Source organism: Phacochoerus africanus, chromosome 10 (genome assembly GCF_016906955.1).
Source record: "Phacochoerus africanus isolate WHEZ1 chromosome 10, ROS_Pafr_v1, whole genome shotgun sequence".
NCBI lineage: Eukaryota > Metazoa > Chordata > Mammalia > Artiodactyla > Suidae > Phacochoerus > Phacochoerus africanus.
Genome location: NC_062553.1, coordinates 42153305 through 42178656, shown reverse-complemented (window position 1 = coordinate 42178656; position 25352 = coordinate 42153305). Strand labels below are relative to the sequence as shown.

Here is a 25352-nt window from a genome sequence, read left to right as displayed (position 1 = left end):
TGTTTGATTTCTTGGGGTGCAATTTAAAAAGGTATTGCCTTTTTGAATTCCTTTTCTAATATTTCATTGTTAGTATGTAGAAATGTGACTGATTTCTGAAAGGTAATCTTATATCCTGCTACTTTGCTGAATTTGTTGATCCGTTCAAGTAGGTTTTGGGTGGAGTCCTTAGGGTTTTGTACATATGGTATCATGTGTTGATGGACATTTACCTGGTTTCCATGGTTTAGCTATTGTAAAAAATGCTGCGTGTATGTATGCAAATAATGCTGTGTGTGTATCTGTTTTGAATTAGAGTCTGCATCTTTCCTGGATATATAGCCAGGAGTGGGATTGCTGGGTGATATATGGTGGCTCTGTTTTTGGTTTTTAATGCATCTCCATACTGTTCTCCAGAGTAGCTGCACTGACTTATAGGCCTGCCAACAGTGTATGAGGGTTCCCTTTATTCCACCCCTTCTCCTGTCTTTATTGTAGATTTTTGAAGAGAGCCATTATGACCAGTGTGAAGTGACACTTCCATGGTGGCTTTGATGTGCATTTCTCTGGTAGTGACATTGAGCATCTTTTTGTGTGCTGTTGGCCGTGTGTGTCTTCTTTGGAAAAATGTTGGTTTGGGTCTTCTGCCCATTTTTCCATTGGGTTGTTTGGTTTTTCAACGTTGAGTCTCATGAGTTGTTTGTATGTTTTGGATATGAACCCCTTGTTGCTTGTGTCATCTGCAGATATTTTCTGGAACCACTCTTATGCATTGGTTGGCACATTTTTCGTATTTGCATAGATCATGTATATTGGCTTCATTCTTTTTTCCCCTTGTTTTTCTGCCTGTGGTATTGACTTTTCCATTATTCTATCTTTCAGACCCCTTATTGGTTTAACCACTCTTATGCATTGGTTGGCACATTTTTCGTATTTGCATAGATCATGTATATTGGCTTCATTCTTTTTTCCCCTTGTTTTTCTGCCTGTGGTCTTGACTTTCCATCATTCTATCTTTCAGACCCCTTATTGGTTTGGTGTCATTTAGCCTGCTATTCCTTGCTTCCTAGATTGATTTTATCCCAGCAGTTTGTCGGATTTTGACGCATTCATCTTTCTAGTGTCTAGGGCCTTGTTACAGTGACCTGTGTTTCTATCAGTAATCTTTCTTAATTAGTACTTTTCTTTTAAAAATATTAATTATAGTTGCTTTACAGTATTCTGTCCATGTCTGCTGTACAGCAAAGTGACCCAGTTAAACATATAAAAACCTTCTTGTTCTCACATGGTCCTCTAAAATGTTCCATCACAAGTGACTAGTGAGGGCCTATACAGCAGGACCTCATTGCTTATTCACACTCCAAATGTAATAGTTTGCATCAATAAGCCCTGAACTCCCAGTCCATCCCACTGCTTCCCCCTGCCCCTTGGGGAACCACAATTCTGTTTTCCATGTCCATGAGTTTATTTTTTTCTATAGATGTCTTCATTTGTGCCATATATTAGATTGCAGGTAGAAGGGACATCATATGGTATTGGTCTTTCATGTTGTTGCAAATGGCATTATTCTAGGAGGTAGATCCAAAAAAAAAAGATATTTCTGCGATTTCCTCCACTGTGTGTTCTTGCCTCCTTTGTTATAAGTACATTGACCAAAAGTATGTGAGTTTAATTCTGCATATTCTATCCTATTCCCCTGATCTATACTACCATTTTTGGCCCATGCCATACTATTTGGATTGCTGTAGCTTTGAAGTATAACTTGAGGTCATGAAGCATGATTCCACCATCTCCATTTTACTTTCTCAGTATGGCTTTGTTTTTTGGGGGTGGGAGGTCTTTTGTGTTGCCACACATGCTTTTTTCATGTAGTGATCTAATTTCATTCTTTTACACATGGCCGTCCAGTTTTCCCAGCCCACTTACTGAAAGGGCTGTCTTTTCACCAGTGTATGTTCTTGCCTCCTTTGTCATAGATTAGTTGATTGAAGATGTGTTCATTTAATTCAGGGCTTTCTATCCTGTTCCAGGGATCTATGTATCTGTCTTTGTGCCGGTACCATACAGTTTTGATGACTGTAGCTCTGTAGGATAGTCTGAAGTCCGGGAGCCTGATTCCTTCAGCTCCATTTTTATTTTTCAGGATGGCTTTGGCTATTCTGGGTCTTTTGTGCTTCCAAACAACCTTAAAATATTTTGTTTGAGTTCTGTGAAAACTGTCCTTGGTAATTTCATAGGGATTGCATTGACTCTGTAGATTGCCTTGGGCAGTATAGTCACTTTGATACTATTGACTCTTCCAATCCAAGAGCATGGTATGTCTTTCCATCTGTTTGTGTCATCTTTGACTTCTTTCATCAGTGTCGTATAGTTTTCAGAGTACAGGACTTTTGTCTCTTAGGTAGGTTTACTGCTAGGTATTTTATTTTTTGGATGCGATGGTAAATGGGATTGCTTCCCTAATTTCTCTTTCTGATGTTTCATTGTTAGTATATACAAATGCAGTTGATTTCTGTGTATTAATTTTGTATCCTGCAACTCTGCCAAATTCATGGATGAGCTCGAACATTTTTCTGGTAGAATCTTTAGGATTCTCTAGGTATGGGATCATGTCATCTACAAATAGTGCTAGTTTCTCTTCTTCCTTTCCAATTTGGATTCCTTTTATGTCTTTTTCTTCTCCAATTGCTGTGGCTAGGACTTCCAAACCTATGTTGAAGTGTAGTGGTGAGGGGAGACATTCGTGTCATGTTCCTGATCAGAGTGGGAATTCCTTCAGCTTTTCACCATTGAGAATGATGTTCGCTGTGGGTTTGTCATCTGTGCCCTTCATTAGGTTGAGGTAGGTTCCCTCTCTTCCCACTTGCTGAAGGGTTTTTCTCAGATATAGGTGCTGGATTTTGTCAAAGGCTTTTTCAGCATCTAGTGAGAGGATCACACGGTTTTTATTGGATTCTGCTCAATGCTGCTAGAGCTGAGGGAGGTTCCATGAGTAACTGATACTGAAAGTAGAGCAACTACACAGATAATACAAGCAAGCACATTTGTAGTTTTGGGCAGCTGATTGGCTAGATCACACATGGTGACTCTTTAATCCTTCCTCTTCCTACTAGTAGTACAAGATACAAAAATAAAGGCTATTTAGGCTGCTGGTTGTATCCCCACCTCTCACATCATCTGTATTAGGATGTAGGATAATGGAGAGCCCTGACTACCATCTTACTAATTAGTCAAATTGGAGAATCTTAACTTTTTCCAGGGGATATTTTCATATTCTCCAATCAGGCCTCTGAAGGAGCCTTACTTATTCGATTCCAGAAAGTCAAATCTCTCATGGCATCCTGTCATCACCAAAATATGGAAGTAAATTAGAAGGGTCTTAGATTTTACCATATTTGAAATTCCAATGTTTTAGCCTTGCAGTTTTGACAATGTTAGGAAAAAATATTTTAGATGCCTTAGCATGTGCCAAAAAAATATTTTCATGACACAAATGGACAGCAATAGTACTGATGTTTTTATCTGTAACTTTGGTACACATGTCCCGTGGAGTGATGTAAAGTGGTCCAGTTGGCTGCTGTGTAATCAGTATATAGGGATTAAAGATCAGGAATCTTAAGCTTCGCTCATCCCAAACTCTTCAATTAGGATGAAAGCAATGCTGTCGAACATCTGAGCAGAGCAAGACACTGTCTGTATTTTATTCACCAGGTAATTAATCTGCATTTTGCCCCAACCAGAGACAGCCGGCATCTTCGTCAGGGTGTTGTACAAAAGTCACTGAACAGAGGTGCAAGCAGAAGCTGATACAAGATAGGAAAGAAATGAAAGGCCCTTGTGGGATTTTCTCCTAACACATTGCAATCTCCCATTTACAATGTGGGAGCACTCAACCCTCTGAGGAAAAAGGCCCAAGGAAGGGTTTTGCATCTGTGGTTCTATGGGTGTGCTAAAGACGTGGAGAGGCATGAAGAGTTGGTGAGAATGATGATAAGATTTCAAAATCAGATTCATGGATAAAGTGATGTTTACCTGTGTGAATCAATGAGAGGTAGGAGCAAATCTAAGGAAACCCAGATGCAATATTTTCTGTATCAATGTAATGTGTTAGGAAGGTTGAAAAACTTTCACATTGTGATACAGCAAATTGAATTTTTGTGGAAAGCTAACATACATTTAAATCTCATTTATTAAATGTATTGGAATGAAGAATAGACAGCATAGTAACTGGACCTTGACCTCAACTCCTCTCACAAGCACACAAAAAACACAACTGTCAAATAAATAAGAAATAAATACATACATACATACATAAAACTTTTACAAATTTCAGAAAAAGGGAGTTCCCATGGTGGTTCAGAGGTTAACAAACCTGGCTAGGATTCATGAGGATGTGGGTTTGATGCCTGGCTTCACTCAGTGGGTTAAGGACCTGCAGTTGTGGTGAGCTGTGGTGTAGATTGCAGATGTGGCCCAGATCTGATGTTGCTGTGGCTGTGGCATAGGATGTCAGCTCCAGCTCCAGTTGGACCCCTTGCCTGAGAACCTCCCTGTGCTGTATGTGTGGCCCTAAAATACCAAAGAAACAGAAATTTCAATAGTGCCAATCCTCAGCAATCCTCTATACAAAAGACTGGAGTCTACTGAGAAGAGAAAGTGTGTTCTACATTGAATGACACACAGAGGAACCCTAGAGACAACGGGGGGGGGAGGGGGGCTCACTTGTAGTACAGTCAACTGCCATACCACCCAGGTGGGAAAATTACAAACTGTAGATTAATTATATTGCAGAAGTTATCCAAAAGGAGTGAGAGCTCTTAGCCACATGCCACACTCTCCAGACTAGTGGTCTAGCATTAGGAGGTAGAGCCTCCACAGCATTTGGCTTTGTAGGCCAGTGGGACTTAAAAGGCTGGTGCTCCAGAACACTGGAAGGATCAGAGATTACAATCTGGGAAGATGCACAGAAGATCTCACAGGCACTAGGAAAAAGTGCAAAACCAGTGACATGATGGGAGACTTGGACAGTCCTATATGCTGGTGTCATCAGGACTCTTGGGCAGACAGGGGGTAGCAGGGCTCTCTTTGGGGTCATAAAGACTGGTAGCAGATATCACAGGGACCTATGTGAACTTTGGCTGGAGGCAGACAAGTTGGGTCCTTGGCAACAAGACCTGGCCCCACCCAACAGCCTGTAAACTACAATGCTGAGAAGCCTTAGGTCAGAAAACCAACAATGTGGGAATACAACCCTATCCATCAGCAGTCAGGCTATCTAAAACTTTGTGAGCCCAGAGACACCTCTAGACATGTCCCTTGAAACAGCCCTGCACAACATAGAGCCAAGACCTGCTTCCTCCACCAGTGGGCACCAAGAGCCTCTAAAACCAGGAAGCCTGCACAAGGCTCCAGACCAGCCTCCCCCACCAAAACACAGACAGCAGAATCAAGACAATATACAAGGGAATCACTATAAGGGTATCATGAACTTTCAGCAGACATTTTGCATATCAGAAAGGAGGGGCACAATATATTTTAAATGATGAAAGGAGGGGAAATCCTACCACCAAGCGTAAGCTACCCCAAAAGGCCTCATCCTGATTTGATGGGGAAATCAAATTCTTTACGGAGAAACCAAATTTTAAAAAAATCAACAAATAAACCTAGCTTTAGAACTAAAAGAACTCCTCTAAGTGGAAATGCTAAAAGCAATCCCCTACGTGGAAATGGCCACAGGTAGAAACAGAAAATTTGTGAAGGAGACAATTAGAAAATGCTCTCTGTGGCAGGAAGACAAACAGACAATAAAGGTAGGGAAACTTACACAAATATGATATCAAAGCTGGTATTTATAATTTAAAAATAATCATATCTGTATATAGACTACCATATTGCAACTTCATGATAACCACAAAGCAAAATTCTGTCATAGTTATATATCAAAAAAAAAAGTAAAAGAAAAAGGAATCCAAATTAAAGCAAAAGATAGATATCAAATCGAAGGAGATGAGACCAAAAGGGGAAAGGAAGGGAAATCAGTACAAGATGGCAGAGGAGTGAGAGGTGGATATTACCTTCTTCCAAAAATATATAATAAAAAATCCATGTGTAGACCAATTCTCCCCGTACATCTACTGAACACTGAAAGAAGAAATCAGCCTTCCTTAAGGACAAGAAAATCTCCACATATCTGGAGTAAGAGCAATAGAAATGAAATGAAGGAGAAGCAGCGATCCCAATTAAAAGAACAGGAGACCTCCCCTGAAGGAGCAAACAATGAAACTGTCTAATAGACACTGCCTTCAAAAGGAGGTAATGAACGTACCAAAGCAATTAAGACAGGCTATCAACAGAAATGTGGATTATTGCAAAAAGGACCTAGAAACTGTAAGGAGGAGCCAAGAAAAATTAGAAAACTCCTTTGCCATGATAAAAGCAGAGTTAAAGGCAATGAATAGCAGAATGAACAGTGTGACCTGGAACTCAAAAAGTGGAAATCACCCAAGCATGACAGCAGACAGACAGCCAAATGAACAGGAAAAAAAATTTAAAAAAGAAGAAGAAAGAAGAAGAAAAGAAACAACATGTGACATATGGGATAATACAAAACATGTTGATCTCTGCATGGCAAAGTTCCCAGAAATTGAGGAGAGTCAAAAGGGTGTTGAAAATGTACTTGAAGCCTAAAATCTTCCCAAATCTAAAGAAGGAAAGAGATATGCCAGTACATGGGGCACAGAGGGTCCCCAACAAGACAAACCCAAACAGACCTACACCAAAGCCATACACTTTTTTAAAACAGCAAAAGTGAAAGATAAACAAAGACTTCTAAAGGCAGCAAGAGAAAAGCAAAGCATTAGTTACAAGGGAACCCCCATAAGGCTTTTAGCTTATTTCTCTACAGAAAAGCTGCAGGCTAGAAGGGAGTGGCAAAATATACTCAAGATTCTAAAAGAAAAAAAAAAGGGGGAGTCTGGAGGAGGATGGTGGATGAGTAGGACATGTGGCTCACTGATTCCTGGAAATACATTGAGAATATATCTACATGTGGAACGCTTCACACAGAACAGTTGCCAAACACTTGACAAAAGATCTCAGGATTAGGATAGGGTAAGAAAACCTTCATGAAACCATAAAGGACAAACGAAAGAAGAAAAAGAGAGAGGGGAGAGGAGGGAGACAGGACAGTCACCCCTAGGAGGGAGTTGGAAAGAGGATAAGCTCTAGCATCCTGGGAGGCTCCAGCACCAGTGAGGAGGACGGCCTGGACAGAGGAGGAACTTTAGAGTACTGGAGGAGAACACAGCAGTTGGTGTGAAGCAGTTAAAATGGAAACAATCCACAAACCATCCGTGCTATAGTGGCAACCAGATGCCAGTGCAAATGTCGGGAATTACAACGCTGGCCTTAGAGTTTAGACACAAAGAGAGATGAGGGTTGGCTGCGCAGAAACAGCCTGAAGGAATTAGAGCATAGGGGACCACATTTGAGGGTGGAAGCTGAGGCGACCCCCACAGGATTAGAGACTAGGCACCATTGTTTGGGGATGCTGGAGAGAAGGAGTGGCTGCCTAGCAACAGATGGGGAGCAGCAGCATCCTTAGAGCTACAGAGAACTCAGAGCAGGAGGAGTCACAGCAGGAGGTGGGGGAATGGAACAAGCTCTGCTGCTCCTGCCAGTGGCTCCCACTCTAGTGGAGCAAATTTCATACCCAAAGAGCCCCAAGAGGGCCACCTGTGCACCATCCCTGTCATACGTGGTGCTGGGAAAACTGGACAGCCACATGGAAAAGCATGAAATTACATCACTTCCTAACACCATACACAAAAATAAACTCCAAATGGATGAAGACCTAGATATAAGACCACACGCTTTTAAAACTCTTAGAGGAAAACATAGGCCAAACACTCCAAAAAATACACCACAGCAACATCCTCTCAGATCCACCTCTTAGAGTCATGACAATAAAAACAAAAATAAACAAATGTGATTTAACTAAACTGAAAAGTTTCTGCACAGCAAAGGAAACCCTAAACAAAATGAAAAGACAACCCACAGAATGGGAGAAAATCTTTGCAAATGAATCAACTGACAAGGGATTGAGCTCCAACATTTATAAACACCTCCTACTGCTCAATACCAAAAAAAACAAACACCCCCATCCAAAAATGGGCAGAAGACCTAAACAGACAATTCTCCAAAGAGGACATACAGATGGCCAAAAAAAACACATGAAAACATGTTCAACATCACTCATTACAAGAGAAATGCAAATCAAAACCACTGTGAGGTACCACCTTACACCAGCCAGAATGGCCATCATCAAAATGTCTACAAACAGTAAGTGCTGGAGAGGGTGTGGAGTAAATGGAGCCCTACACACTGTAAGACACGAAAAGGCACACGTATTCCAATGTTCACTGCAGCACTATTTTCAATAGCCACGACATGGAAACAACCTAAATGTCCATCAACAGAGGGGTGGATCAAGAAGAAGTGGTACATATAACAATGGAAAATTACTCAGCCATTGAAGGAAAGAAATACTGGCATTTGTAGCAACAGGGATGGGCCTAGAAATTATCATGCTAAGTGAAGTCAGTCAGACAGTGAGACAGCAACATCAAACACTATCACTTACATGTGGAATCTAAAAAAAGGGACACATGAACATCTTTGCAGAACAGATACTGACTCACAGACTTTAAAAAATTTATGGCTTCTCGGAGTTCCCGTCGTGGCGCAGTGGTTAACGAATCCGACTACGAACCATGAGGTTGCGGGTTCGGTTCCTGCCCTTGGTCAGTGGGTTAACGATCCGGCGTTGCCGTGAGCTGTGGTGTAGGTTGCAGACACGGCTCGGATCCCGCGTTGCTGTGGCTCTGGCGTAGGCCGGTGACTACAGCTCCGATTCAACCCCTAGCCTGGGAACCTCCATATGCCACGGGAGCGGCCCAAGAATAGCAACAACAACAATAACAACAACAACAACAACAAAAAAAGACGAAAAAAAATTTATGGTTTCCAACTGAGACAGGTTGGGGGGTGGGGGGAGGCACTGAGGTTTTGGGATAGAAATGCTGTGAAATTTGGTTGTGATGAGTGTTGTACACCTATAAATGTAATAAAATTCATGAAGTAATTTTAAAAATTCTGAAAATTATAAAGTATTATCAAAACAAGTTAGATCAGAATACCATTGTCTCTCTCTGTCTCTTTTTTTTTTTTTTTTGGCCTTTTTAGGGTTGCACCCACTGCATATGGAGGTTACCAGACTAGGGATCCAGTCGGATCTGTAGCCACCAGCCTACACCACAGCCACGGCAATGCCAGATCCTTAACCCACTGAGTGATGCCAGGGATCGAACCTGCATCCTCATGGATGCTAGTCAGGTTGGTTTATGACTGAGCCATGACAGGAACTCTGAGAATATGCTTTGACTATGAAATTATGTGGAGATTTGGGACACTGACCTTTCACAGAGTAAAAATCTGCATATAACTTTATACAGTCAGCCCTCTGTATCTGGGGCTCCACATCCACAGATTTGATCAATAATGGATTATCTAGTACTATGGTACTTATTTAGTGAAAAAAATCCATCTAAGTAGACTCGCCTCGTTCAAACCCATATTGTTCAAGGTCCATGTTTGTGTATTGGAAAACTTATATATCAAGATGGAAATGCTTCACATATTGACCTACAGATTGAACAAAATGCTATTCAAATTACAGCTGGCTCACTGCAGAAACTGAAGGGCTGGTATTAAAATTCATGTGGAAATTCAAAAGGAACCCAAAATAGCCAAAACAATCTCAAAGAACTATAAAACTGGGGCACTCACAACTCATGCATCCCGATGTCAAAAACGTGCTATGAGATGGCAATAATCACTACGATTGTCATAGGACTGGTTCAAGGATTAGTAAATAGATCAATGATATAGAACTGAGAGTCCAGAAATAAATGTAAATGACTGTACCCTTTGTGGTCAACGATTTTTTGGACAGTACAGCCAAGGCAATTCAATGGGAGGAAGAATAGTGATGTCAACAAATGGTGCTTAGAACAATAGTGAGTTCATCCACATGCAAAATAAGCTGGACCCCTTCCTCCCACATCATACAAAACTTCATCAAAATGGACATAGACATAAATATAAGTGACAAAACTATAAAATTCTTAGAAGGAAATATTAATATAAATAGTTGTGACCTTGCATTTGTCAATGTTGATTTTGTTTTTGTTTTTGTTTTGTTTTTTGGTCAATGTTGTTTTAACATGACATCTAAACATAAGTGACCAAAGAAAAAATAGAAAAGCAGACTTTAACAAAGCTAAAGAAGTTTTGTGATCAAAGAACTATATCAAGAAAGTGAAAGGACCCACCAAGAGAATGGAAGAAACCAATTTGCAAATCATATATCTGAGGAGGACTATGCATTCAAAATATATAAAGAATTTTTACAACTCAACAATAAAAAGACAAGTAAGTCAATTGGTGAGAAAAATGGCGAAAGGATTTGGATAGACATTTCCCCAACGAAGACACACAAATGGACAGAGTACATGAAAAGATGCTCAACATCATTAGTCATTAAGGAAATGTAAATCAAATCACAGTGAGATACCACTTCACATTGACTCCAGATGGCTCTCTAAACAGGCCCTGCTGAAGACAGACAGAAATTGGAACCCTTATTATATTGCGCTTAGGATGTAAATTGCTGCAAACACTGTGAAAACTAGGTTGGTGGTTCCTCAATAAGTTAAACATGGAATACCCATATAATCCTGAAATTTGGCTCTTGGGTATAAACCCAAGACAACTGATAACATACGTTCAAACAGCAACTTGTGCATGAATACACAGAGCAGAATTATTCTTAATGACCAAATAGTGGAAAGACAACTAGTGGCCTGGATAAGCAAAATGTAATTTTCTCTACAATGGACTTTTTATTCAGCAATTAAAAAACTCCTCCTGGGGAGTCGGCCCAAGATGGTTGGCTGGGAGGGACATGGAGGCTTCATCTCTGCCACTCCCAGGTTGAGGGGGCGGGTGGGGGGCGGGTAGGGGGACCGGCGCCCAAGACCAACCCCGGTCGTTCTCCTTCCCTAGTTCTGTGGCTGGGGAGGTCACCCTTACCCCTCCACGTCCTTGGCGCCTTTGCCACCTCTGTCTCTGGGTGGGGTCCACGCGTCCTCCGCCTCTATCACCGCCCCCCACCCACCCCTGCCTCTGCCTGGCAGCTGTGGTGGTACATGTGCCCTTCCTGAGGTGACCAGTGCCCTCCTGGAGTGCCTCAATCAGCAGCGGCTGCAGGGACAGCTCTGTGATGTGTCCATCTGAGTGCGGGGACGGAATTCAGTGCTCATCTTCTCGTCCTGGCTGCGTCTTCCCCTAATTTCCATGACCAGCTCTTACTCAAGGGCAATATCTTACTTCAGACTGTCCTGGCTTCAGCTTACACGGCCGGCTCTGCATGGCCACTGCTGCCATTGTCCACTTCCTCACAGTGGGGTCTGTGCTCCAGATGTGGCACATCGTGGACAAGTGCACCTGAATCCTCTGAGAGGGTTGGGCCTCAGCCACCCACACCACCATCACCACTGTGCAGCCACGTCAGTCACTGTCCATGCTGCTGGGGTCTCCCTGGGAGTGGGGGAAGAGTACCCCTGCTGCTATGGGCTCTGTGCGCTCCCATGCCTCCGCCAGGCCAGCAAGAATCAGTCCCCCCAGCAGCAGCAACTACTTCAGCCCCTGGGAGTCGACTGATTGCTCCTCTTCCTCCCAAGAGGCTTTTGCGCTTCTGCAGTGAGGAGTGGGGAGCGTCGGAGGTGGCGGCTACGTGTTCCCAGCCTCTGTGTTTGGCAGTGGAGGGGCTACCTCTGGGAAGCTGATGCTGGAGGCAGATGAGCGGTGTGATGATAGCGGGGATGGGGGATGGGGGCGATGGTCCCTGGGGCTGGGCTCCGGTGGCCCGCCTGTGCACCCCCCAGCATCGTGCCACAGAAACCCTGGGTGTACATGAAGCGGGGTGGAACCTGCCCCACACCAGCACCCCTGGCTCCCCAAGACCCAGACCTGGAAGAGAGTGAGGAGAAGACTTGGTGTTGACCTGTGAGGATGATGAAAGTGAAGAGCTGGGGGGTGGCTCCCAGGATCCACCAGGGGGAGAACCTGAGGCACGCTTAGTACTAGTGTTGGCCCGGACCCTGTCTGAGCCGCCAGACAAGGGCGAGAAGCAGGTCAAATTTCTGGGAGTCCTCCAATGACTTTGGCCCTTATGAGGATGGGGGTCCTGGGGCAGAGCTTGAGGATTCGGGGAGGCAACCCCTTCTTCTGACACTCCCATCCACCCCCCTAGGCCCCTGGTTCCACTGGACATGCAGGGCAACCAGATCCTAGTCTTCCCATCCTCTTCATTCACTTCCTCCTCCTCCTCCTCACAGGCTTCAGGCCAGCCGCCAGGGAACCAATCTGAACACGGGGCGGTGATGATGGGGGGGTGCGCCGTCAGGAGCCCTGGGCAGGCCAGGTGGCACTGGTGGGACCCCTGGAGGGACACATAGTAGGGATGGATAGAAGATCTTTCTGTGCCACTGCAGGAAGTCCTCTCCCACAAGAGGATGCATGATCAGCAAGTGAGCAGGCACCTCAACCTGCAGCCTTTTGACTGCTCCATGTGTAAGGAGAAGTTCAAGAGGAAGCATCACCTGATAGAGCACAGGAAGACTCACACAGGCCTCAATTCCCTACAAGTGTGGCATCTGTGCCAAGAAGTTCATGTGGCAAGGCAGCTTCATGTGCCACCTGGGACACTGTGAGGCAGGGGCAGGGCCGGGGCCGGGACCCCGTTTGGGGGAAGGCTGGGACCTGGGGGCAAGCCATTTGGGCCAGCCTTGCAGCCTAAGAGAGAGTCCCCTGTCTGGTGCAGCAGCAAGGAGGGGAGTGGGGCCATGCCCGCCTCCAGCCTTCGGGTTCTGGTCGCCTCCATCTGTCCACAGGTGGAGATGGGCTTATGGGGTCAGAGGAGAGAAGGGAAGAGGCAGGTTCCTGGAGGTATGCTGGGAGCCGTCGGTGAAGGTCTGCCTGCTGACAAAGTCCAGGAGAACTGAGACCCCCGACTGCACAGCATGTCTGGAAAGCCACGGTCCTACTTCTTCTTCTCTGCCTGCTTATGCTGTTAATAAAAACTGTGAGAGCTGGGAAATTGCTGTCAAATAAAGTTCCCTGAAAACGACGCCTGGGAGGCTTACACGTCGGGGCTTAGTGTTTACACACAAATTCCTACTACCCCCTTTGTTCTATGATCATCATCCAACTTCCTGAGTTTCCTCCCTTTTTTCTATAGAGACCCTAATAGAATGCTTTCATATTTAGATGTTACTGTTTAACCTGTGGAAAACCCTGGAGACAAAAGAGAGGCTTGAGGCACAGGTCTCTCCATGCTCCAGAAGGCAGCTCTTTTTTTGCTGGGGACTAGTTGCTGAATAGGATAGATATTGGGCCTTAGTTATAGGAAAACTTGTGCGGTTTGCACCACATAATTGTATACAGGTCAGGAATTTACCTACTTTCGGTCAATTGTATATTGCTATGCCAGGCCTGTTGGCCCAAACCTCAAGGAGTGTCAGTGCTGTGGTTTCTAGTTCTTTGAGAATCAAAATAACCTTTGATATATATGATTAACCTTTACTAATAGAATATAGTTTGGCCTTAGGTTTTAGGCACATAATAATACTTTTAAATTGTAAAGCTAATAAGTTCATGCTTTTGCTACCTACAAAATTAGATCATTAACATGAGTACATTTAATTCTAAAAAGTCAAGTGGAAAGTACCAAAAAGAGCATTGCTTGTGTTCACAAATGTACCTGGTCATGTACCAGGTCATAAGATAACATTTGACGGAGTGGAAACTTAAAAAATATCACCAGATGTATGATGCATGACGTATGCCATAGGAAATAAAAAAACTGTATATAAGCTTGGTTGATTCAAACAATAATGCGAGCAGTTCTGCAGAAGCATCAGGTCTGTGTCCATTCTTTTGCCGATGCCGACTCATCCTTCAGGAAGCCCTGGTCCGCTGAAGTGGGACTCTGGCAGGGGTAGCCTTCCAAGAAGAGGGAAGAGGGGCAGGGAGCCAGGGGCGCTGTGGCTCTTCAGTGATGTCCCAACACACCTTCTGCCTTCCTATCTCAATAGGCTTCTACATATTCTGGAGGGGGACTGTGTTGCACCATGGATCAACCCCATTCCACCCCGCAGCCCCTCCTCCCCAAAGTATCCCAAACCCCAGCCCTTCCTTCCCCTCAGGTGGGTACAACTGAAGCCCAGCCCCCAATAGAATAGGCGCACATGGTGGGGGTGGGGAGGGAGGGGGGGGCTAGTTGAGCATCCTGGAGTCACTGGGTCAAGGGTCAGGTGTTTGTAGTCTTACCTGAAGTTTTCATTTGTGTTGTTGGGGGACCAGGACTTTGAACTCCACCCTTGTCCTGGGAACATACCCTGTTCCTCAGAGGATGTTGCCCCTTATTTCTATCCTAACCCCTCCTCCCCCACCTTGGGGTCCCCCAACTTGATTCTCACTGGGAGGGGGGCAGTGAAGACAATGAGGGAGTAAGTTGTAGGAATACAAGGTTATTATGTTAAATCTTATTTTTTTAAATGACGATTGAACTATTCATCCTAATATGTGGATGGGTCTAGAAAAGATCTAAGCTAAGTGAAAAACCAATCTCACTAAAGGAATATTATTGTAATCTATTCATAAGAAATGTGCAGATGGGCAAAACCATAGAGACAGAAAGTAGATTCATAGTTGTGTAGAACTAAAGAGTTAGGGAGACCTGAGGTTCATGGGTATAGCTCTTTTTCTTATGGAGTGAGGAAATTTTCTGAAATGGGCTTATGACGTGGCTGCACAACTACATGAATCTAGTCAAAGCCATTGAAATGTACCCCTTACATGGGTAAATTATTGGCAATATGAATTTTATCTCCAAAAAGTTAAAAATATGCATGTCCTAGTGATTTGACTTCTAGAAATGTTTTGTAAGAAGTAAGTGTACAAGTGTTCAGATGGAAGCATACATATTCAGCGTGCCCACTGTTCAAAACAGCATAAAACTAACTAAATAAATATCCATCAATAGATTCAAATTGAACAAATTAAGATGCCCATACAATGAAATACTACAAAGTCATGCAAAATGATTACTTCGATATCTATGAATAAATGACAACATAGTAGTAGGGAGGCAACTGTGGTGAGGCAGGGTAATAAAGCAGCTCAACATGAGTTTAAAGACGATTGTCTTATGACATGTCTATAGATATACATTTTCTGTATATGTAAAAACCTGCTGCTAGAGCAGAAGTGGGGAAATAAATGTGTGAAGTTGAACGGCCTAACAAGACTTCGATATAAAAACCAAAATGTGAAACCCAATGAGCTTCAAACTAACCTCTCAAAGTTACTTGGACCAGGGTAATGAGAGATTCTCATATGCTGCTATGACATACACACACGGCACACACACACACACAGTGACATTTGCTCAAAGTCCTAATGAGTAGGAATTTAAAAAAAAAAAAACTTGGTGGAGGGAAGGAACAGAAAAAATCCTAGCTCCTGAGCAGAGAAAGTAACTCTGCAGTGTAGGAGAAAAACAACAAATGTGACAAACTCACCGATAGCCACAGTGAATTAGACAGGTTTGGAAAGACAGAAGTGCTTTACTCTGCACAGTTTTGTTACACTAAGAACTTCATTTTAATCCATAGCAGCAGGGCAATAGCTAAAAGGCTATTAGAGCAGTATGAAGCTATAAAGAGAAGCAAGAGTGGATGGGAGGGAGTTGGTAGGACAGCAGTTAGGCATGGCTGGGGCTGAACTGAAGATGAAAAGGTCTGGAGCTGGGAAACTCAATTTACAAATGGACCGTGGCCAGGCCATATATTAAAATAGAATTCTGATCACCCAAGCTCTGCCACAACTAGTCTGGGAAGCCAGCGACAACCTCTGCAACAATTGGTCCTCACATGGTGAAGTTTTGGTCAATAAGTGTCAGCCGCCCTAATATTTGCCTCTCCTTCCCTTGATTCTAGTTCAAGGCCGTCCAGAGAAAGCACTGACTTGTTTCGCCAAACCAGTCACACAGGAAGCCTCACTTCCAGGCAACCCACCACCAACCTTTCCCAGACCAAGCCCCGCCATCACATTACACCTGCAGTTTCTCCCCCCTCCCACACACAGAGTTTTCACAACCAACCACACCCACCTTTGGTCCGCTGTCAAACACAGGTGATGGTGGCCAACTCCCTCGCTTCAGCAAGCTCTGAATAATAGGCTTTGCTTGTCCTCATTTCGGGATGGTCTCCACTCCTCCTGCAAAGTATTATACTAATCAATGTAAAGGGGTATCTTGAGGCCAAAGGAATGGCTAAGCCAGAGCAGGAGCGAGTGGAGAGATATTCTACCATGTGTCTCCTGAGTAAGATAAAACCTGCCTAGGAGCCATGGTTTGAGCTGAGAACTTAGAAGAAATCACACATATGGTACCCTGGAATTTACAGTGGCGACTGAGCGGTCAATTTCAAACTCTCAGGATTTTAATTATAAATTGGCACTATTCTGCAGAACTGTAGATACACTAAACAAGATTTTGAATGGCTCTGGTGATAGTGCTTATAATTTTGTTAAGATCAGGCATGTTAGAATTCATCTCACATTTCGATATTTATGGTAGGTGTGGAGAAAATTGTGGCATTCGGTACCCCAACACCCACTATAAAAAAAAAAAAAAAGTATCCTGGAGTTCCCATCATGGCTCAGTGGTTAAACGAATCCAACTAGGAACCATGAGGTTGTGGATTTCGATCCATGGTCCTTGCTCAGTGGGTTAAGGATCCTGGCTTTGCCCTGAGCTGTGGTGTAGTTTGCAGATGCGCTGGAACCTGCATAGCTGTGGCTCTGGCATAGACCAGTGCTACAGCTCCAATTAGACCTCTAGCTTGGAACCCTCCAAATGCCATGGGAGCAGCCCTCAAAGGCAAAAGACAAAAAGACAAAAAAAAAAAGTATCCAGAGTGAATGTATTGAAGAAGTGATTATGTTTTTGTGAAGTCACCTAAAAACAACGAATATATTCTTGCTATTATCTTTGAATAATATACTTTAAATACATTACAGCTACACAGTAATAAAGTTAGCCTGAAATCACTAGGTAAGTGAACACATAAGTATGTGGATACGTAACTGAGAACAAACAAAGGAATGTATGCTGCAAAGATATTTTAGATTCCAAACAGGATAGACAGAAGCTGCTTTCACTAAATATCCACAAAAAGACATTATTACACACTCTGCAAGTAGAACTAAGTTTCCAAGTGAAGAAAACTCAAATTAGGCTTAAGTCCATCATGCACATATTTTGTATAGGGGGATATACATTTATTATAATATGTAAAACATAGCTATATTTTATTTCTTTGTATACTCATGATGTGATGTATATTACCATGAAGGCAATCATGGTCTTTATTTTTCCTTGCTTTTTTCTTTTTAGGGTCCCATCTGAGGCATCTGGAAGTTCCCAGCCTTGGGGTCCAATTGGAGCTACAGCTGTCAGCCTACAGCACAGCATCATGGCCATGCCTGATCCCCGACCCACTGAGAAAGGCCAGGATCTGCATCCTCATGGATCATAGTCAGATTTGGTTCTTTGTTTTAACCTATTCCTGAGAGTTAGAAGTAGGCTTTACTATATTTAAAACAGAAAGCAGGCAAAGCTAATCGACACAATGGACATCGCCAAAGAGCTTACCCTTGGGAGGCTGGGGAAGGAGACAGTACCTGGAAGCGGACACAAGGGGGTGCTGGTTGTGTTCTAGTTCTAACCTTGGTGCTGGGCTGTATGGGTGGGATGGGCTGGTTTAATTTGTGAAAATTCCTTAGGTGGTATCCTCGTTGTGTCTTTCTGATATGTATTTATGAGAAGAATTCTTAAAGCCATCTACATTCTATGTCATTTGAAAACCCAGCAATTCTCTTGGCACTTCTTTTAGGACAGAGGGGTGGAAAGCAGATGAAAGAGAGATCTCAAGGCTCAGTCTCCCCAAACTCTACGATTTTGTTCTTTTTGGAGCTGCACCTGAGGCATATGGAGGTTCCCAGGCTAGGGCTTGAATCAGAGAGCTGCAGCGGCCAGGTACACACAGCCACAGCAACTTGGGATCCAAGCCTTGTCTGCAACATCCACCAGAGCTCACGGTAACCATGCATCCTTAACCCATTGAGCCAAGTCCGGATACATGCTCATGGATACTAGTCAGATTTCTTACCATTGAGCCACAATGGGAAGTTCCAAAAGTATATTTTTTTAATATGTAAAGCAATGCATAATCTTCCTGTCCCTTTTCACATCTGCCTTTCTGCCCCTTATATGGCTATGTCTCTTGTCCACCCTGACCACAGGGATACCCCCAGGGGGGCTTGCTCCAAGTAATCCAGGAACTCTTCCTGATGTCTTCATCTGGCTATTGGTGCCAGGGTGAAGGTGCGGTTCTGAGTGCACAGACCCCTTCTTAGCGATGGCCAGGTAACCCAAAAGTCTTTCCCATCAAGAAGTAGAGTCAAGAGACCTGGCTTTGTCTCAGAGCTGTCACTAGCTCACTGGGTAACCTTGAGGCAAGTTCCTTGACTTTGCTTGGCCCTCTTCCCCATTCCCCACAAAAGTAGGTATAGACTGGATGGTGTCTAGGGCCCTTTCCTAACAAGGCCAGGGATAGAACCAGCAAGTCTTCATGGTTACTAGTCCAGATTGTTATTGGCTGAGCCATGATTGGAACTCCTGATTTTTTGTTTTTAAATCCTGAAATCTGAAATCAATTGCATTGACTATTTGGCTTTGCAGTATAGGGAAACATACTTGCTTCATTACTTATTTTATATAGAGAAACCATGAAAGAAGCTATTCATTGCTACTGATTTGATATAAGAGGCTTTAATGTTTATGAAAGTATTTGTTACATTTTAATAACACCCAAGTAAACTCAAAAAGAAGTTCTGATCATAAGCTCAGTGGCTTTAAAGATTCTGACTAGGAACCATGAGGTTGCAGGTTCGTATCCCTGGCCTCACTCAAGTCAGTTAAGGATCCCAGTGTTGCCATGAGGTGTGGTGTAGGTCACAGGACATGGCTGAGATCCTGCATTGCTGTGGCTCTGGCATAGGTCAGTGGCTACAGCTCTGATTAGACCCCTACCCTGGAAGCTCCATATGCCTCAGGTTCAGGCCCTGGAAAACACAAAAAGACAAAAATAAAATAAAATAAAATAAAAAGTCATACAAGAACATCTAAAATACTCATTGGGGAGCAAGATGGCAGAGGAGTAAGAGGTCACGCTCACCCTTCCCCCACAAACACAACAAAAACACATCTACATTTAAAATGACTGGCACAGAACATCAACTGCATGCTGGCAGAAGGACTTAAACCTCGAAAATGGGCAGAAACTATAGGGGTGTGCTAAAGGGAATAAGGAGCTTGGCAAGAGTGAAGCCATCTTGCTGCCCCCATCCATCTTGGTGAACTTAAGGTGACTCATGTGAGGGCTCTGAGAAGAAAAAGTCATTAGGACTTTGAAAACTCTGGACCCCAATTGTTCTAAGGAAATTCAGTAATAGCCAGATTGTGCTTGAGGTTAATCATTAAAGTGACAATATAAGGCATTCTTTAGAGCTATACACCTTCCTGTACCCTGCATGTAACTAGACATTAATGTAGCATGTTAGGCTCATAAGCAAGCACTATAAATGTATCCTCCCCCCTTTTGTCTGGGGTCTATGATTGGGAAAGCAATTCCCTGGGGACCCACTGGCATAATAAAGCTGTTCTCCATCTTCCCTGACTGTCCTCTGAGGTGATTTCTGGGAGTTCTACAACAAACTCTTGACATAACTGGGTAGAACAAAAGAAAGAGAGAGAGAGAGAGAGAGAGAGAACTACTAATTGTAGTTCTTTTATACAACAGAAATGTTCATTTCTGAAGTCTATTTCCCAACAGTGTAGTCCTAAGAAAAGGAAAGTTTGATTTCCTTTGAGTTTCTGTTCTATGCCTTTGTATTCATTTGTATAAAGAGCTTCTTAGGAATGGACAACTTAAAATTGACATTTAGAATTTGGGCATGTGTCTCAAATATAGGAGTTCTCACCACTTCTGCTAGACCTCACTTTGATGTTATTTCACTTGTGGTGGTGAGACAAGGAAATACAAAAACAGGGGAATTTGAGGATATGATTATCCCAGAAGGACTTGTACTGATAATTAGTTGTTCCCAGGTTGCTCAATATGCCCTTAATCTGTATTATGCAAAAAGTGTTAGCTCAGTGCCCAAAAGCTTTGATTATTTTACTGTATGTTAGTTCCAGATCTGAAAGTTATACATTCACAAACTTGAGGCAGAATAGTAACTCAGGGAGTCAGTGCAGGAGCATGAGCTTCAATGCATTCTTTGATATGGCCATTGATTAACATTTATGGCCTAAGAGCTCCAGGGAGTAATGTCTCCACAGGCCTTGTTTCATTGTAAGAAATGCCCATTCCCCATAGACTTTGTTTACTATAGAAAACATGAATCTCTAGCCCACTCCTCAACTGATAAGAAAGGAATGAGAGGGGAAGTTCCATTGTAGGCTCAGTGGTTAGACAAATCCAACTAGGAACCATGAGGACACAGGTTCAATCCCTGGCCTCTCTCAGTGAGGTTAAGGATCCAGCATTGCCCTTGAGCTATGGTCTAGGTCACAGATCTGGCATTGCTGGAGCTATGACATAGGCCTGCAGCTACAGCTCCTTTAGACCCCTAGCCTGGGAACCTCACATGCCACTGGTGTGGCCCTGGAAAAGACAAAAAGACAAAAAAAAAAAAGGAATGAGAGGAATGGGGACTTAATCTAAGGAAAGAAAAGGACAAAAAAGTACAAAACTTTGGGGACATTTCCAAGCCCAAAAGCCCTATTGGCAAGGACTGATATAGGTAATTGAACAAGGCCAATGAGAGAAAACCACATCTTTCTGGACCCTACCGTTGGTGCCCCTCCCCACGTTTAAGAGATAAAAATCCCTATAGGACACTAAAGAAGGGGGGCTCTTCTCCCCCCTCCCAGCAACTATGGGCGATATCTGCTTTCCTTTAATAAAGACTTTGCTTGCTTGTTGCTGCCTGTGGTTGTTCATGGAGATCATTCTTTGACTGACTTGAACAAGAACCCTGGATTCCAGTATCATCTTTCCAGGATCATCCTGACTAGATATTTTACTTTGTAAATATTCTAGAGTGGGAGAAGCAATAAACACTTAACCTCTATTTTGCCAAAAGAAAGAGTTGGGATTAATACAGAAAGAAGTTTGAAAGAGAAGTTCTGAATCCTGACCCTTTGTCTCCTTTTCACAGCTTATTCACCATGTCTTTTGATTGCAAGGTGTTTGTAAAAAGTACTGTAGTTCAATTTACATGCAACGAAAGCTATTGTATGAAATGTGCTATTTCATTATTTAAATTGGATATTCCAAGGACACTAAATGATTTTTCTGGATGAATTATAATTCCTTTCCACAAGAGCATTTCAGTAGAGACATGAGCTTAACAATTATATTTGTTGAAAACAGGTATGTACTTTTTTATATAATTTACACCAAAACCGCCCAATATTTTATTGAGTTCAGAATAAACTGTTCAGAATAAACAGTTCAGATGCATCTTATGGAACACAAGCCTACACTTTTACAAGTACAGATTCTCACAGTCACAGAAAAAGTTAAAAACCAGCCATACAATTGTCAGGTAATTACATGGTTATCGATTTCTACTCAAACAACTTTAGCACTTTTTCAATAAAACACCCAGTGTAACTAGAGCGCCTAGTTGTCCTTATTTGCATAAGAAAGGTTCTGACTAGAACACAGCTGGGTACTCCTCTTTATTTCCATTGCTCCTCCTCATTGGGGCATTTAAGACACATAATCTTTGCTGTACACTCTGCCACTGCAGATCATTTACTTGATTCAAGATTGCCAGGGGAAAGGCAAAGATATTCTCAAAAAGTATAAAAACTCAACAAGGAGTGGCATGTATGCTAAAAGTGGCATTCCTGAACAAGTCCATGACAGTGAAGCCCCATCTGATTCACTGGCAAGGTCAAGGGTGAGATCAAGAGTGTCAAATTATGAGTCCTTTGAACTTTACCTCCTCTTTGACTTGGTGATGGTTTTATTATTTTTAATAAAGTTCTTTGCAATTTCTAACATGTTTAGGACACAAAGGAAAGGAAATGTTATAGAGTTAATCAAGATGGTGAAGGGCAGGAGTTCCCATCATAGCTCAGCAGTAAGGAATATGACTAGCATCTATGAGGATGTGGGTTCCATCCCTGACCTATCTCAGTGGGTTAAGGATCTGGCATTGCCATGAGCTGTGGTGTAGGTCACAGACACAGCTCAGATCTAGCATTGCTGTGGCTGTGGCCCACAGATGTGGCCCTAACATGACCAAAAAAAGAAAAAGAAAAGATGGTGAAGGGCATCAGAAGTAATGGTGTCACCCCAGTTTGAGGCCATGGAGCAGGCAGAGTGAAGTGGACCAAGGAAAAGGTATAAGTGTGATTGGTTCTTTCTGGGCTCAGGCCTTTCCAAACTCTGAAACCAGTGAAGGCTTTGGTTCCTTTGATGCCATATTGAAATGCAGAGACAGAGTTTTGGGTAAAGGAGAAATAGCTTTATTGCTTTGCCAGGCAAAGGAGGGCCACAGCAGGCTAATGCCTTAAAGACTGTGCCTTCTCCCACCCCCTTGGAAAGAACTGCAAAGTGTTTTATAGTAAAAAGGAGAAAAAGAGGTTTTCAGATAGGAATCAGGATTGGGACAGACACGCAGTCTTCTTTCTTTGGGGGAATCCTAGTCATCAAAGAGGCAGTCAGCTGATCTCAGCCTGATCATGACGGTGGTCTTCTGGGTTATTGCCTAGAATAACAGTACTTGTGAAAAGGGCATGTTGAGCAGAGATTAGAACAGACTAGGAAAGTTCCTGAAAAAAATCATATGCTAATCATCTTTAACCCACAGGCAATTATGCTCAGGGTGCCTAATCTTAAGCTTATGGGTGATTGTGCTTAGGGTGTAACTAAGTCCAGGAGAAGGACAAGGAAGGACTCCAGGCTTCCACTTCAATACTGGAAGGCTTCCAGTATTCACTTCAAAAAGAAGGGGGGAATATAACTTTTCTCTCAGGGGTATGAGGCACCTGCATTGCCATCACCATCTTCACTCTTCTTCCCTGAGTCAGTACTAGAATATGTGGGCACAACATTAAAGACTATGCCCAAAATGTCAGTAACCAAGATAAGTCACAACACTTTCAATGCCTTTTTCTTTGAGGGGAGGCTACACCTGTGGCTTGGGGAAATTCCACGGCCAGTGGTTGAACCATCACCATTACAGAGACAATGTTGCACCTTGACCCCCATGCCACATGGGAACTCCTTAATGCTATTTTTGGAAAACAAATGAAACATCAAAATAATGCATGATGAACAAAATAGCAAACTTTTAAATACATAGAGGGTGAGCAGAGCAATGTCAGAGCCTGAGGCCAAAGAAAGAAATTAAGAATTCTGGTTCTGTCAATAACTAGATCCTTGTTTTCACACATCATAGCCTGAATTCTGTCCTCTATTTCTACCCTTTGTTCTCCCTTCACCACATGCCTTCACTCCCCAAACTCCAGATCAATATCCCATCTTCCATCCTGGGCTTCCATGAGGCCAGAGTGATCCTGGAGAGAACACTGGATTCTAGCCATGGATTCTTTTTTTGTGTGTAGGGCCACACCCACAGCTTATGGAGGTTCCCAGGCTAGGGGTCTAATGGAGCTGTTGCTGCCAGCCTATGCCAGAGCCACAGCAATGCCAGATCCAAGCTGCGTCTGTGGCCTACACTGCAGCTCATGGCAACACCGGATCCTTAACCACACACAAGTGAGTAATGCCAGGGATTGAACCCACAACCTCATGGTTCCTAGTGGGATTCATTTCAGCTGGGCCACAACAGGAACTCCATGGATTCTTACTATATCAATTCTCATCCTATAAAATAATATAATTGTATCCTGAGGAGTCTTGGCAAGAGACAGTGGGGTTGAGAATTGGAGGCTCTGGCCCCTGTCAACTGCTCTGCAGAAACGTCCTATCAATGTCCTCCAGAATGATGTCATCTTATTGTACACTAAGAATCCACAAGAACTAACTGCAGCATCTCCTGACTTGACACTTTTAAGATGATTATGACACTGTTTTTTTTTTTTTTTGCAAGTTCTCACAATACCATATATCATCTATTTTGTGGCACTTGCTATGCAAGCAGCCATATAATATTCTTCAAAGCTTTCAACTCAGTATCAAGTAAGAGCAAAGATTATTTTGATCTACAGACATTTCTCATTTTTTTCTACTTTCAATGTAACGTTTCCTGTGAGTTTGTGTTAGTATGTCAGTTTGCACACCATTTTCTTCTTTCCAGTGCACTCTACAAAGAGTTTTGTTTCACAACTCTGTTATGCTCTGCTAAATAGAACTTGTACAAACTGAGCCATGTCATGAAAATTTCAAATACTTCAAGTAAACCAAAGCAAAAATAATTCCAATTCTTCAGCATTTGGAACAAACGTTTTAATAAGATTCGCTTTGAAAAATAAAAAAAGTTCTAAAGTCGCAATCTGATTTTTTAAAAATAGTGTTTTCTGTTAAGTATTTCTATGTAATGATATTGTGAATGACCGTTATTCATATTGACATTTGTGGAGTTGTGTTCCTAGAGTGTCTGAGCCTCATTCTTTGTTTATTCTTTATGTTTAATTTTGTTTTGAAAGTATACCTTTAGGGAATTCCTGCCATGGCTCAGAGGTAACAACCTCAAGTAGTATCTGAGGATGTGTGTTTGATCCCTGGTCTCACTCACTGGCTTAACGATCCAGCATGGCCTTGAGCTCTGGTGTAGGCCATAGAGGTAGCTCTGATCTGGCTTGCTGTGGCTGCGGTGTAGGCTGGCAACTACAGCTCAGATTCAACCCCTGGCCTGGGAACTCTCCTAGGCAGTGGGGTGGGCTCTAAAAAATAAAAAAGGCAACAACAACAAAGAAGTACACCTGTTAAAAAGGTAGAGAAGGAGGGAGGAAAGAAGAGGTTCTGTCTCTGCAAAGTGCTTTCCCAAGAACTTTATGAAATTAGGTATCATTCTGCCCATTTCTAGATGAGGAAACAGGAGTGAAGAAAATGAGAGAAATCTACAATCCCACAGCTAAGTAC

General features: G+C 42.9%; 2 pseudogenes; both read left to right on the top strand.

Annotated features, from left to right (window-relative positions):
- Positions 1 to 5288: 5288 nt before the first annotated feature.
- LOC125137392 (zinc finger and BTB domain-containing protein 22-like) lies at positions 5289 to 13212 on the top strand (annotated as a pseudogene).
- Positions 13213 to 17795: 4583 nt separating this feature from the next.
- The window catches only part of LOC125137391 (zinc finger and BTB domain-containing protein 22-like), a 16091-nt pseudogene continuing 8534 nt past the window's right edge, over positions 17796 to 25352 (top strand).